General features: G+C 36.7%; 1 long non-coding RNA gene across 3 annotated transcripts in view; it reads left to right on the top strand.

Annotated features, from left to right (window-relative positions):
• LOC135635874 (uncharacterized) overlaps window positions 1–14,594 on the top strand; it is a 35,990-nt gene that overhangs the window by 475 nt on the left and 20,921 nt on the right. The window contains exons 1-4 of one of the 3 annotated variants that reach the window (XR_010495758.1): window positions 381–532; window positions 2,122–2,264; window positions 2,655–3,671; window positions 12,939–14,488. This is a non-coding gene — a long non-coding RNA (uncharacterized LOC135635874). Of the gene's footprint in view, window positions 1–380; window positions 533–2,121; window positions 3,672–12,938; window positions 14,489–14,594 lie in introns of those variants that run through there. The other 2 variants (XR_010495756.1, XR_010495757.1) reach the window with 2 other exon arrangements.

Here is a 14,594-nt window from a genome sequence, read left to right as displayed (position 1 = left end):
CCTCCCGTACCCATCCGGGACCACTGCTCCTCCTCCCTCTTCCATCCCTCTTCCTCCCCCCTTAGCCGAGAGAGATGGTTACTGATGATGAAAATTTCGATATTCTAGGTTATGTTATGCGATCTTGGCAATTGTTGTTTTTAATCTTGATAGAGTAGGTTATTTTTTATATTCTCTGATTCCAGGTAGAATGTTAGTTATTGGGTTTGCTGATCATCTTCTTGACACGATAAATTTTGAACTTCTGACATGTTTGTATTTTTTATAAAATGTCTGATTTATTTTTCTTTTTATTGGTCGTGTTTTCTGGAGGAAAGGAAAGTTATATAGTGTAGTAGGGCTAGTAGATAATCTTCTCTTTTGGTGAATAAATAATTTAGTGTAGTATTACTTATTGATAATTTGGTGAATAAATAATATGTTCTTTTTAAACGAACTAAAACCCTAAACCTCTCGCTGCGGCGTTTTCCTCGGTGAACGGCGGCTGCCGCGTCTTCCTCTCCATCGGCGAAACACCGTCTCCGCCCCCCCGGTATCTCTCTCTTTCTCTTCCTCTTCCTCCTTTGCCGTTGCAGCCCCCCCTTCCCCGATCCATCCTCTCTCTCCCTCCCTCTTCCACTGTCGCAGCTCCCCTCCTTCCGCGACACCTTCTTCCCCCTCCCTTCTCCTCCCTCTTTACCCTTTACCCCTCTCTCGCTTCTCCTCCCTTCCCCAACACCATCCTCCCATTCCCTTCTCCTCCCTCCTTCTTCCCCCTTCGTCGGGGTTCCTCCCCCTTCTCCGACACCATCTTCCCCTCCTCTTCCCCTCCGGGACCACAGCTCCTCCTCCCTCTTCCATCCCTTCCTGGCAGCGGCGTCCCACCGCCCCCCCCCACCCCTCCACCCCACGGGGGGCGTCCCCTTCCTCCCCCGTTTAGGGTTTAGGGTTTTAGGGTTTAGGGTTTAGGGTTTAAAATCTCGATATTGTAGGTTATTGTATGCGATCTTGGCAATTGGTGTTTTTAATCATGAGAGTAGGTTATTTTTTATATTCTCTGATTCCAGGTGGAATGTTAGTTATTGGGTTTGTTGATCATCTTTTTGACACCATCAATTTTTACTTCTCACATGTTTGTATTTTTTTATAAAATATGTCTGATTTCTTTTTCTTTTTCTTGCTCGTGTTTTCTAGAGGAAAGGAAAGTTATATAGTGTAGTAGGGCTATTGGATAATCTTCTCTTTTGGTGAAAAATAATTTAGTGTAGTATTGTTTATTGATAATTTGGTGAATAAATAATAAGTTGGAAGTCCCTGTGGTAGCTCATAGTTCTTTTTAACAGAACTAAAACCATAGGAAGTTTGTATATTAAAGGAATTATCTGATTTTAACTGAGATTTATGTTTCTTTTTCTGAATACTTAAATTGCCCGTCTCTTACTCATTGGTGCATCTGACATCTTTGACCCATGTTTTATTTGAGATATTGGTGGTGGAACATAGAAAGGTTATACTGTTTATCATCTAGCTTTCAGTTCAATTGAGAACGTACAGTGTGTAACATGCATCTCTTGTCATAACATTGATAAAGTGACTGCATGCACCGAAATAGAGGCTATCAAGCATCTTTATGTTCAATAGTAGGGTATATCTCAAACATTAAAATGTCATTGTGTCATTCACTCCTCTAGAAAAGGTACGGATGATGATCTCAATTTTAAAGCCTTTGGCTCTCATCAGTGAATGCTAAAGGCTTGTGAAGATTGCCCTTGTATTGAGGGCAATCTTCACCTTGTATTAAGATTAATCTCAATTTTAAAGTCATTTGTATTAAGGGATTGCCCATTTATGATTTTTTTACCATACAAGTCCTTGGTTAGGTTAGTACATACTAGTTGCATGAAATGGCATGAGCTGCATGTTGCCTTGTGCAATGTAGACTGATTGGTAAGGATGCACAAGCGGACCTTCAATGACTTATACATCCCAGATATAAGGCGAGGATCATTGAATTTTTCTCAAAGGTTAATTTGTTTTATGAAACCAGTACGACATTCTTTTACTTTTGTTGAAGTTGGCATTTCTTTATTTCTTCATTAGTTTAAATATTTGGTAATTTTTTTATGTTTGTTATCTTTCCAGAGTGGGATTACCAAGCAGTAGGGAGTTATTTGATGCTAAATTGGAGAATAAAACTTACAGGATTATTACTCGAGTTTAGGAAAGATTCCCAAAAAACATTGCTACCAGTTGTCCAAAAGCCTGATGGGAAGAAAAATTTGATGGTTTGTGATCAGATTTCTGTAAGCAATTTCTGCTGCTAAATAGATCTCTAGGCCTTTGTTTATCTGTTATATCTCCTCTGACTACTCTATGTTATATTTGATATTACTGATTCTGAGGTATCAAATTTAGTTTAATATTTAAATTTTAAAGAGAATGGAGTGATTTGCTTAATAAAGCTCCAATAAGTCACATATGTAGTACCTGGTACTGAAGACTTTGACCACACTGATATCTCTGAATTTGTTCAGAAAGCTCCGGGTCTCTTAGTAAGTTTCAGAAAATTAGAACTTGGAGACAGTGACAGTGACAGCTGATGAATTAGCTGTGGTACCTATTTTGCAGAATCAACTTTCCTTGCTTGAACACTGCTAATCCTTCATTTTCTTCAGATTATATATGACAGCAAGGAATCTCTTGAAAGCTACTGTTCCCATCTCTTGTTGTCTAGACATGACATATATTTTAATGTGGTTGATGGCAAGGGATATTCTTCTCTATACGGTCTTCGATGACGATGGCTTGATTTACCTTGCTTCCATCCTTATTGTCATCGTTCCGTCGTAAGTTCTTGATCCTTGGTCCAAAGATGGTTTGGTACAGGGATTCTTTGGGAAAGATTCTTTTGGTCTATTTCGTGATCGCCCCTTCCTCGACGATGGTGGAAAACTTGCCGTAGAGACCATCATCAGCATAGATTCCTTGGTAGAGGCTAAAAATGAAGGTGCTGATTGACAAGGAGGGTTTTCTATAGTTGCATCGATGGTGATCTCATGTTTTTGCTTGTTTCCTATCCTATGGTGGCCATTCTATTGCAAATTCTTGATCCTTGGTGCAGAGAAGTGTCAGTTCAAGGATTCTTTTGAATAGATTCTTTTGGTCACAGATTTTCATATCTAGCTCTGCTGCTGCCTAGCTTGCAATGAAGATGGCAATTGACAAGGAGGTTTTTTTTCTCTCATTAGGCCGGTGATGCTTTGTCTTTCTTCCAGCCCTTTCATTGTTGTTTGATCACAGATTCTTGATCTCTTGGTCCAGAGGAGAAGAGTTGGTAGGTTGGTTCTTTGGGACATGGAGTGTTTCTTTGCCACATGATGGATTTCTGCCCATTGGCGAGGAAATCTTCTGTCAATTGCATAATTGCGTTGATAAAGGAACCTGAGGTGTAGTAGATTATTTGGTCATAGTGTGTTGCTATGATCCTGCTGTTTGTGCTTCTTATGGAATGAAGAAGAGATAATTGGATTGGTTGCCGATAAGTGGCTGAGAAAGTTTATTCATTAGTGTTTGATAAATCCAGCTAATCTGTTTGTAATATTATGATCAGCTTAGTGAGTGTGGGAAATTCTTTATGGCAAGCCAAGGCAGGCACTGACCCCAGCCAGTAAATGAATGTGATATTTATTCAGGTAAGCATTGTTTTGATTGAAGCTTATTGGACTTTCGTAGATCTAATGCTTAAGCGAATATTCTTGTGCAATTTAGTTTTGTCTCCTTTCATTTTGTTTTATGGCAAGTAATAGAAGCTATATAATTGATTTGCATTTTCTTTCCATAATGCATTTTCATTACTAATTCTGTTACATCTGTCATGTATACATGTCAATATGTCTTCTTATATAAGACCTTTGGATGGCTCGACGAATATGCATTCATGAATCTAACATTTATATTTTCCCCTAAACCCTAAAATTATCAAATTCTGAATTACCCTGTTTTTTCCTCTCAGTTTTCAATCTTTCTTGAACTTTTTGCTATTTCCCTTTTCATTGTAAGTTTAATAATTAAGCTAGCATTTATTTTGTTAAATTTTATTTTTGTGCCAAAAAAGTGGGAATCTAGCTTGTAATGTTGAAATTTTTTATTTTTCGAATTAATATTTTATGTTATTAATATTTAAATAATTTTGTATATAATTTTAATGATACTTAATAAATTTCTCCTGCATTACTGTACTTATGATGATTATTTTTTTTAATTTTTTAATTAGTATTATTTTTTTCCCATTAATGAACAATAATGGGCCTATTGTGAGTAGTAATGACCTACCTCTAAACGGTAATGGGCTAGTCATTTACTATCGCCAACGTGGCCCAGTTATTATTCATATATTTTAGTAATATTTATATTTTGTACCAAATCTTGATGCTAATACGATAAACCCTTCATGTTAATGTGACAAATCCTTTCCTCTCCATTGCTCTCCATGGCTCCCTCCCCTTGCCTCCTCCCAACTCCCCACAACTACCATCTTGAGCCTTTGCTGCTCAATCCGTAGACATTCTCATGATCGTCTCATTTGTCCCTTTTCTGCCCTTCCTCAAGATAAAGGATGTCTGTCATCATTTTTGCATCACGGGAAATCTATGGAAGAGCAGTTGTCAGATGATTCAACAAAGCCTAATTTCTCTTGAACAAGGAAGGAGATGGTATTTTCCCATCTTTAAGGATTTAGTATTTTTCTATGTCATCGTTGTTGACATTGTCAATATGTGGAATTATTTAATTCTTTATTTAATACAAAATCTGAAGTTCATATTCGTTGAGCCCTATAGGAGTTACTTAGAACCTTATCTCTAGATTTTGTTTGATTTTGATGATTGTTTTGTTGTATGCGGTCTCGGCAATTGATGTTGAAAAGCACCATCAATTTTAATTTCTCACATGCTTGCATATTGTTTTAAATTATTTGCCGGATTGCTTATTTCTCTTTTGCTCATGCTTTCTGGAGGAAAGGAAAGTTATATAGTGTAGTAGGGCCAGTAAGATAATCTCCTCTTTAGAATATGGTGTAATTTCTTTTCCTCTTATTTTTATTTCATTATGTTCTTGGTATCCGTCCTTTTAGGCTTTTGATGTCTGTGGTCACCTAGTATAATTCTTTTTTTTAAAAGGTCAAAAAGGGTAGACAAATGATATTTAATATAATTATGTTTAAGCCAGAAGATGACATAGTCTACACAAGATTGACTTCTTAATATAGACAACAATTATTGGGCTTTTCATTGATGCTCAATTTATATTTATGATTGGGATAACAATAATTTGACGAAATAATAATTGTTTCATCTATTAATTATCAAGATTGTTTTGATTAAAATGTATAATAAGATCAAAGTTCTGAACACATTAGCTGGCCTTAAAGCAGCCACAGATGGCCTCAAAATTCCCAAAATTATAGATTGGTTTGATGTTAGATGGTTGTTGGTTCGTGCCTTAATCAAAAGCTCGAAATAAAAGTTTACAAAGGTTTATAGCTATGAAATTTGGATTGAATTAAAAGATCCTCCTCTTTTGGTTCTATTGTAGGATCAAATGACAAGGATGAGCTCTGGTATTAATTAGCATCAATGTCATCGTGGAAGGAGGTGGCATCTTTTATTACAATATGCAGTAAGCCAGCTCTGTTGTCGACAAAAGACCTTGTCCTCTCCAAATTGGATTAGTTCTTCCTGAATAATGTCTTTTTAGCTTATATATTTTGAGATATTTTTGCAAAAGTGTATAATTTGGTAATTTTATCAAAAGCTGATCTTTATGTTCTTTTAGAACTTCACTCATGTTTAATTATGTACAAAATTTGCTGCTATTTTAACTTCGTATCCATAATTTATATCCTCCTTCCTGATCTTTATGCTCTTATGAATTGTGGATTATGGGTGTGAATTATGACTTGAATGATTTTTAGTGTCCTCAAATTTAGTTTGGATTTCGTATTAGATTGTTAATTGAATTTTAATGTTATGGATTTTAAGACAGGGTCACACCTCTTGAATGTGATAAATCGGGAAGCTTGACAGAGGTGGTATCAGAGCATTATTTGAGGATCAATTTAAGATAGTTGATACATTTGATTTGCAAAATTATATTGAGATTTAGTAAATTACATAGAAATCGATGAAAATTTTCTTTGATATCTTTTAGGGATTTAGGATGCATCTGACCGTCTTGAGGAATAAAGTACGAATTGCAGTGAAGTCGAATTTTTAAATTTTAGACGATGGATTATTGACATTTGGGATGGATTTTATGATGTGGTTTCGTTTAAATGAGTTGGCTTTGGATTTTATGAATCTTTGAATGTTGTGTCGTATGATTATAACTACCAAGTCTTAAGAATTGTGGATTATAGGTGTGAATTATGATCTGAATGATTTTTAGTATCCTCAAATTTAGTTTGGATTTCGTATTAGACTGTTGACTGAATTTTAATTTTATGGATTTTAAGACAGTGTCACACCTCCTGAATGTGATAAATCGGGGAACGTGACAGAGGTGGTATCAGAGCATTATTTGAGGATCACTATAAGATAGTTGATACATTTGATTTGCAAAATTATATTGAGATTTAGTAAATTACATGGAAATCAATGAAAAATTTCTTTGATATCTTTTAGGGATCTAGGATGCATCTGGTCGTCTTGAGGAATGAAGTACGAATGGCAGTGAAGTCGAATTTTTAAATTTTAGAGGATGGCTTATTGACATTTGGGATGGATTTTATGATGTTGTTTCGTTTAGATGAGTTGGCTTTGGATTTTATGAATCTTTGCGTGTTGTGTCGTATAATTATAACTACCAAGTCTTAAGAATTGTGGATTATGGGTGTGAATTATGACTTGAATGATTTTTAGTGTCCTCAAATTTAGTTTGGATTTCGTATTAGACTGTTGACTGAATTTTAATTTTATGGATTTTAAGACAGGGTCACACCTCCTGAATGTGATAAATCGGGAAGCGTGACAGAGGTGGTATAAGAGCATTATTTGAGGATCACTATAAGATAGTTGATACATTTGATTTGCAAAATTATATTGAGATTTAGTAAATTACATAAAAATCGATGAAAAATTTCTTTGATATCTTTTAGCGATCTAGGATGCATCTGGTCGTATTGAGGAATGAAGTACGAATGGCAGTGAAGTCTAATTTTTAAATTTTAGAAGATGGCTTATTGACATTTGGGATGGATTTTATGATGTGGTTTCGTTTAGATGAGTTGGCTTTGGATTTTATGAATCTTTGAGTGTTGTGTCGTATGATTATAACTACCAAGTCTTATGAATTGTGGATTATGGGTGTGAATTATGACTGGAATGATTTTTAGTGTCCTCAAATTTAGTTTGGATTTCGTATTAGACTGTTGACTAAATTTTAATATTATGGATTTTAAGACAGGGTCACACCTCCTGAATGTGATAAATCGAGGAGCTTAACAGAGGTGGTATCAGAGCATTATTTGAGGATCACTATAAGATAGTTGATACATTTGATTTGCAAAATTATATTGAGATTTAGTAAATTACATAGAAATCGATGAAAAATTTCTTTGATATCCTTTAGGGTTCTAGGATGCATCTGGTCGTATTGAGGAATGAAGTACGAATGGCAGTGAAGTCGAATTTTTAAATTTTAGAGGATGGCTTATTGACATTTGGGATGGATTTTATGATGTGGTTTCGTTTAGATGAGTTGGCTTTGGATTTTATGAATCTTTGAGTGTTCTGTCGTATGATTATAACTACCAAGTCTTATGAATTGTGGATTATGGGTGTGAATTATGACTTGAATGATTTTTAGTGTCCTCAAATTTAGTTTGGATTTCGTATTAGATTGTTGACTGAATTTTAATATTATGGATTTTAAGACAAGGTCACACCTCCTGAATGTGATAAATCGGGAAGCGTGACAGAGGTGTTATCAGAGCATTATTTGAGGATCACTATAAGATAGTTGATACATTTGATTTGCAAAATTATATTGAGATTTAGTAAATTACATGGAAATCGATGAAAAATTTCTTTGATATCTTTTAGGGATCTAGGATGCATCTGGTCGTCTTGAGGAATGAAGTACGAATGCCGGTGAAGTCGAATTTTTAAATTTTGGAGGATGGCTTATTGTCATTTGGGATGGATTTTATGATATGGTTTCGTTTAGATGAGTTGGCTTTGGATTTTATGAATCTTTGAGTGTTGTGTCGTATGATTATAACTACCAAGTCTTATGAATTGTGGATTATGGGTGTGAATTATGACTTGAATGATTTTTAGTGTCCTCAAATTTAGTTTGGATTTCGTATTAGACTGTTGACTGAATTTTAATTTTATGGATTTTAAGACAGTGTCACACCTCCTGAATGTGATAAATCGGGGAGCGTGACAGAGGTGGTATCAGAGCATTATTTGAGGATCACTATAAGATAGTTGATACATTTGATTTGCAAAATTATTTTGAGATTTAGTAAATTATATAGAAATCGATGAAAAATTTCTTTGATATCTTTTAGGTATCTAGGATGCATCTGGTCGTCGTGGGGAATGAAGTACGAATGGCAGTGAAGTCGAATTTTTAAATTTTAGAGGATGGCTTATTGACATTTGGGATGGATTTTATGATGTGGTTTCGTTTAGATGAGTTGGCTTTGGATTTTATGAATCTTTGAGTGTTGTGTCATATGATTATAACTACCAAGTCTTAAGAATTGTGGATTATGGGTGTGAATTATGACTTGAATGATTTTTAGTATCCTCAAATTTAGTTTGGATTTCGTATTAGACTGTTGACTGAATTTTAATATTATGGATTTTAAGACAGGGTCACACCTCCTGAATGTGATAAATCGAGGAGCTTAACAGAGGTGGTATCAGAGCATTATTTGAGGATCACTATAAGATAGTTGATACATTTGATTTGCAAAATTATATTGAGATTTAGTAAATTACATAGAAATCGATGAAAAATTTCTTTGATATCTTTTAGGGATCTAGGATGCATCTGGTCGTCTTGAGGAATGAAGTACGAATGGCAGTGAAGTCGAATTAAATTTTTGAATTATAACTACCAAGTCTTAAGAATTGTGGATTATGGGTGTGAATTATGGTTTGAATGATTTTTAGTGTCCTCAAATTTAGTTTGGATTTCGTATTAGATTGTTGACTGAATTTTAATATTATGGATTTTAAGACAGAGTCACACCTCCTGAATGTGATAAATCGAGGAGCGTAACAGAGGTGGTATCAGAGCATTATTTGAGGATCACTATAAGATAGTTGATACATTTGAGTTGCAAAATTATATTGAGATTTAGTAAATTACATGGAAATCGATGAAAAATTTCTTTGATATCTTTTAGGGATCTAGCATGCATCTGGTCGTCTTGAGTAATGAAGTACGAATGCCAGTGAAGTCGAATTTTTAAATTTTAGAGAATGGCTTATTGACATTTGGGATGGATTTTATGATGTGGTTTCGTTTAGATGAGTTGGCTTTGGATTTTATGAATCTTTGAGTGTTCTGTCGTATGATTATAACTACCAAGTCTTATGAATTGTGGATTATGGGTGTGAATTATGACTCGAATGATTTTTAGTGTCCTCAAATTTAGTTTGGATTTCGTATTAGACTGTTGACTGAATTTTAATATTATGGATTTTAAGACAGTGCCACACCTCCGCCCCCCGGTATCTTTCTCTTTCCTTCCTTTTCCTCCCTCGCAGTTGCAGCCCCCCCTTCCCCAAGCCATCCTCCCTCTTCCACCGTCGCAGCTACCCTCCTTCCTCGACACCATCCTCCCCCTCCGTTCTCCGCCCTCGTTACCCTTTAACCCTTTCTCGCTCCTCCTCCCTTCCCCGACACCATCCTCCCCTTCCCTTCTCCCTCCTTCCCCCTTTGTCGCGGTTCCTCCCCGTTCCCCGACACCATCCTCCCCTCCCTTTCCCATCCGGGATCACTGCTCCTCCTCCGTCTTCCATCCCTTCCTTGCAGCGCCCTACCAACACCACCACCACCCCTTCCTCCCCCCTTAGCCGATAGAGTTGGTTGCTGATGATGAAAATCTCGATATTCTCGTTATGGTATTCGATCCTGGCAATTATTGTTTTTCATCTTGATAGTGTAGGTTATTTTTTATATTCTCTGATTCCAGGTAGAATGTTATTTATTTGGTTTGCTGATCATCTTCTTGACACCATCAATTTGAACTTTCTGACATGTTTGTATTTTTTATTAAATATATGTCTGATTTCTTTTTCTTATTATTGCTCGTGTTTTCTGGAGGAAAGGAAAGTTATGTAGTGTAGTAGGGCTAGTAGATAATCTTCTCTTTTGGTGAATAAATAATTTAGTGTAGTATTACTTATTGATAATTTGGTGAATAAATAATATGTTGGAAGTCCCTGTGGTAGCTCATAGTTCTTTTTAGAAGAACTAAAACCATAGGAAGTTTGTATATTAAAGGAACTATCTGATTTTTACTTTGGATTGTTGAAGCATCTGAACACTTTTCGGATTTTAACTTAACTACAGGTTTTGTAAACTAATTTTTACAATTTTGGGTTTCATATTAGGTGTTTTTTTGCACATATGGCTAACCTAGTTACACAGTATCATTGTCATATAAGTAAATTAAGGTATTTTACATTTGTTAGAGTGTTTTTAAACTGTTCTGGGTGTCTTGATAAAGTGTGATTGGTCATTAAACACTAGAAGCAAGGCATTTAACTGAGATTTATGTTTCTTTTTCTCCATCCTTAATTTGCCCGTCTTTTACTCATTGTGCATCTGACATTATCCCTACACCCTAACCGAAAACCATAAACTCTAAACCCTAAATTATTTTAAATCTTAATTATTTAAATTGTCAATTATTTCATTATTGCCAATGTCGCCTATGTCAATTATTTTAAATCTTAATTATTTATATTATTTAGTAATATTTATTTTTCCTTAGGAAATATGATGTCATGGCGAGGATCGCCTTCACCGGGCGTGCGCGGGCCCCATGCGCTCGTTTGGGCCAAGCAGGGCTCTGCTCAGTAACCAGCCTGATGCAATCATTACTGGGTGAAACCTTATTCGAATTGATTTATATCTTTAGTTCGATTGAACCCAACGAGAATACTGACAGCTTAAAATCCCGCCCCTTATCCCACCGCAAAATGGACACCGGGGTCACCCGGGCCCTAAACCCAGCGACTCTTTCTCCCGAGCGACGACTACGACGTTTCCTTGGCGATCGGTTGTCTTCCTCTCCATCGGCGAACAGCAGAAGCAACGGCGGTGTCTTCCTCCAGGGAGTTTCTGTCGCTGCGGCGTTTTCCTCGATGAATGGCGGCTGCCGTGTCTTCCTCTCCATCGGCGAAACAGCGTCTCCGCCCCCCCAGTATCTCTCTCTTTCTCTTCCTCTTCCTCCTTCACCGTTGCAGCCCCCCCTTCCCCGATCCCTCCTCTCTCCCCCTCCCTCTTCCACTGTCGCAGCTCCCCTCCTTCCGTGACACCTTCCTCCCCCTCCATTCTCCTCCCTCTTTCCCCTTTACCCCTCTCTTGCTGCTCCTCCCTTCGTCGCGGTTCCTCCCCGTTCCCCGACACCATCCTCCCCTCCCTTTCCCATCCTAGACCACTCCTCCTCCTTCCTCTTCCATCCCTTCCTCGCAGCGCCTAACCCCACATCCAAACACCCCCCACCCCCCTAACCCAAGACACGAGGGGCGTTCCCTTCCTCCCCACATCCCCGATATACTCGATATTTTAGGTTATTGTATGCGATCTTGGCAATTGGTGTTTTTAATCATGAGAGTAGGTTATTTTTTATATTCTCTGATTCCAGGTGGAATGTTAGTTATTGGGTTTGCTGATCATCTTTTTGACACCATCAATTTTTACTTCTCACATGTTTGTATTTTTTTATAAAATATGTCTGATTTCTTTTTCTTTTTCTTGCTCGTGTTTTCTAGAGGAAAGGAAAGTTATATAGTGTAGTAGGGCTATTGGATAATCTTCTCTTTTGGTGAAAAATAATTTAGTGTAGTATTGTTTATTGATAATTTGGTGAATAAATAATAAGTTGGAAGTCCCTGTGGTAGCTCATAGTTCTTTTTAACAGAACTAAAACCATAGGAAGTTTGTATATTAAAGGAATTATCTGATTTTAACTGAGATTTATGTTTCTTTTTCTGAATACTTAAATTGCCCGTCTCTTACTCATTGGTGCATCTGACATCTTTGACCCATGTTTTATTTGAGATATTGGTGGTGGAACATAGAAAGGTTATACTGTTTATCATCTAGCTTTCAGTTCAATTGAGAACGTACAGTGTGTAACATGCATCTCTTGTCATAACATTGATAAAGTGACTGCATGCACCGAAATAGAGGCTATCAAGCATCTTTATGTTCAATAGTAGGATATATCTCAAACATTAAAATGTCAGTGTCATTCACTCCTCTAGAAAAGGTACGGATGATGATCTCAATTTTAAAGCCTTTGGCTCTGATCTGTGAATGCTAAAGGCTTGTGTAGATTGCCCTTGTATTAAGGGCAATCTTCACCTTGTATTAAGATTAATATCAATTTTAAAGTCATTTGTATTAAGGGATTGCCCATTTATGAGTTTTTTACCATACAAGTCCTTGGTTAGGTTAGTACATACTAGTTGCATGAAATGGCACGAGCTGCATGTTGCCTTGTGCAATGTAGACTGATTGGTAAGGATGCACAAGTGGACCTTCAATAACTTATACATCCCAGATATCAGGCGAGGATCATTGAATTTTTCTCAAAGAATTTGTTTTATGAAACCAGTAGGACATTCTTTTGCTTTTTTTGAAGTTGACATTTCTTTATTTGTTCATTAGTTTAAATATTTGGTATTTTTTTATGTTTGTTATATTTCCAGAGTGGGATTACCAAGCAGTAGGGAGATATTTGATGCTAAATTGGAGAAGAAAACTTACAGGATTATTACTCGAGTTTAGGAAAGATTCCCAAAAAACATTGCTACCAGTTGTCCAAAAGCCTGATGGGAAGAAAAATTGGATGGTTTGTGATCAGATTCCTATAAACAATTTCAGCTGCTAAATAGATCTCTAGGTCTTTGTTTATCTTTTATATCTCCTCTGACTACTCTATGTTATATTTGATATTACTGATTCTGAGGTATCAAATTTAGTTTAGTATTTAATTTTTAAAGAAGAATGGAGTGATTTGCTTAATAAAGCTCCAACAAGTCACATATGTAGTACCTGGTATTGAAGACTTTGACCACACTGATATCTATGAATTTGTTCAGAAAGCTCAGGGTCTCTTAGTAATTTTCAGAAAATTAGAACTTGGAGACAGTGACAGTGACAGCTGAGGAATTAGCTGTGGTACCTATTTTGCAGAATCAACTTTCCATGATTGAACACTGCTCATCTTTCATTTTCTTAAGATTATATATGGCAGCAAGGAATCTCTTGAAAGCTACTGTTCCCTTCTTTTGTTGTCTAGAGATGACATATTTTAATATGATTGATGGCAAGGGATATTCTTCTCTTTATGAACCACGACCAAGCATTAAGGGTCAATACGAGGATTCTTTAGGAAAGATTCTTTTGGTCAATTTTCGTGGCTGCCCAACCACTTACTCGATGGTGGTGACAGGCTATTTTTCATGGATGAGGTGGAGGTGGGTTTTCTCTCATTGCATCGGTCTTCGATGACGATGGCATGCTTTTGCTTGCTTCCATCCTTATTGTCATCGTTCCGTCGTAAGTTCTTGATCCTTGGTCCAAAGATGGTTCGGTACAGGGATTCTTTGGGATGGTGATCTCATGCTTTTGCTTGTTTCTTATCCTATGGTGGCCATTCTATCACAAATTCTTGATCCTTGGTGCAGAGAAGTGTTGGTTCACAGATTCTTTTGAATAGATTCTTTTGGTCACAGATTTTCATAGCAAGCTCTGCTGCTGCCTAGCTTGCAATGAAGATGGCAATTGACGAGGAGGTTTTTTTCTCTCATTAGGCCGGTGATGCTTTGTCTTTCTTCCAGCCCTATCATTGCTGTTTGATCACAGATTCTTGATCTCTTGGTCCAGAGGAGAAGAGTTGGTAGGTTGGTTCTTGGGGACATGGAGTGTTCCTTTGCCACTTGATGGATTTCTGACCATTGGCGAGGAAACCTTCTGTCAATGGCATAATTGCGTTGATAAAGGAACCTGAGGTGTAGTAGATTATTTGGTCATAGTGTGTTGCTATGATCGTGCTGTTTGTGCTTCTTATGGATGAAGAAGAGATAATTGGATTGGTTGCCGATAAGTGGCTGAGAAAGTTTATTCATTAATGTTTGATAAATCCAGCTAATCTGTTTGTAATATTATGATCAGCTTAGTGAGTGTGGGAAGTTCTTTATGGCAAGCCAAGGCAGACACCGACCACAGCCAGTAAATGAATGTGATATTTATTCAGGTAAGCATTGTTTTGATTGAAGCTTATTGGACTTTTGTAGTTGCTTGAGTGAATATTCTTGTGCAATTTAGTTTTGTCTCCTTTCTTTTTTTTTTATGGCATGTTA

The sequence above is a fragment of the Musa acuminata genome, chromosome BXJ3-4 (assembly GCF_036884655.1).
Source record: "Musa acuminata AAA Group cultivar baxijiao chromosome BXJ3-4, Cavendish_Baxijiao_AAA, whole genome shotgun sequence".
In the NCBI taxonomy this organism is placed as follows: domain Eukaryota; kingdom Viridiplantae; phylum Streptophyta; class Magnoliopsida; order Zingiberales; family Musaceae; genus Musa; species Musa acuminata.
Note: the sequence above shows the minus strand (reverse complement) of the source record. Positions and strands in the feature narration are given on the sequence as shown.